The sequence below is a fragment of the Microtus ochrogaster genome, unplaced genomic scaffold (genome assembly GCF_000317375.1).
Source record: "Microtus ochrogaster isolate Prairie Vole_2 unplaced genomic scaffold, MicOch1.0 UNK6, whole genome shotgun sequence".
NCBI classification, from domain to species: Eukaryota; Metazoa; Chordata; class Mammalia; order Rodentia; family Cricetidae; genus Microtus; species Microtus ochrogaster.
The window spans coordinates 149,298-150,643 of record NW_004949104.1 but is presented as its reverse complement, the minus strand read 5'-3'; the positions used below and the strand labels follow the sequence as shown (position 1 = coordinate 150,643).

The 1,346-nt window shown below is 52.3% G+C and overlaps 1 pseudogene; it reads left to right on the top strand.

The window, feature by feature from the left end:
• Positions 1 to 6: 6 nt before the first annotated feature.
• LOC101979624 lies at positions 7 to 1,138 on the top strand (annotated as a pseudogene).
• The last annotated feature ends 208 nt before the right edge of the window (positions 1,139 to 1,346 follow it).

The following is a 1,346-nucleotide window of genomic DNA, read 5'->3' as shown; positions in this document are numbered from 1 at the left end:
TGGGTTTCCCAAGAGTCCTTTGATGCCGACGAAACAGACAGCGGAGCCGGGGCGAAGTGGAAGAATGTGGCCAGGCAGCTGAAAGAGGACCTGTCCAGCATCATCCTGCTCTCAGAAGAGGACCTCCAAGTGCTCATTGACATCCCGTGTTCAGAACTGGCTCAGGAGCTTTGCCAAAGCTGTGCCACTGTCCAACGGCTCCAGAACGCGCTCCAGCAGGTGCTTGACCAGAGAGAGGAGGCCCGCCAGTGCAAGGAGCTCCTAGAACTGTATCTCCGGGCCTTGGAGAAGGAGGGCGCCATCTTCTCCAACCAGGAAGAGCCCAAAGCCGCCCTCGGTGGAGACGTGGATGCGGTGGACACGGGCATCAGCAAAGAGATGGCTTTCGAAGTGGCACTTACAAGCCAGATCCTCACTGTGCTGAAGGAGAAGCCTGCCCCAGAGCTGAGCTTATCTAATCAGGATTTGGAGCTGGTCTCCAAGGAGGACCCCAGAGCCCTGGCTGTTGCCTTGAGCGGGGACATAAAGAAAGCAGAGACAGTCCAGCGGGCCTGCAGCGCGGAGCTCGCCCGGCGCCTGCAGCAAGTGCAGAGCTTGCGTTCCCTCAGGAATGTCTCGGTGAGGAGGGATCCACTGCCTGAGGAACAGCAGAGCCCCAAACGCGTCAGACAAGACCCCAAGTAGCTCCACCGGAAGCACGCTTTGCTGAGGAAGCCCTTGGTTTTGTTAGCAGTGAACAACCTCCCTTCCCACTGTACTGCCTCCGCTCTGCTCTACTCCTGCCTTCCAGGATGCTGTTGTAGCAGAGGTGGCCACGCCCTCCAGAAAGGCCGCTCTGGTCCACATTTGTCCTTCTATGTAGGGGAAGCCCCCCAGCCAGTCACCCTGCTTGTAGGGCGTGGTCCCCTGAGGATATTTCTTACTAATAAATATTCCTAGTGTGCTCCCCCTCCCCTTCTGCTTTCCTGTTCTCCACGGGAACCTCAGTTCTCTAAGTCTTTTGCATTATTAATGTCTAATATTATATTATAAAAAAAGAAATTCAGCATAAATAACTATAACACATCCTACATTGCTAACAAATGCAGCAGAAACAAATGTAACACACCTTTGCATGGTTAAAGTAATATTCCCCGGCATAAACAAAGGTAACACACCTTTGCATGGTTAAAGTAATATTCCCCGGCATAAACAAAGGTAACACACCTTTGCATGGTTAAAATAATATTCCACAACATGTGCCCTAGTTTGAATTTGGTGGTCAGAGGACCATTGTGGGCATTGGATTTTCTTTCTGTCATATGGGTTCCCCGGGGCAAACTTGGGTTGCTGGGTCTGATGACAAG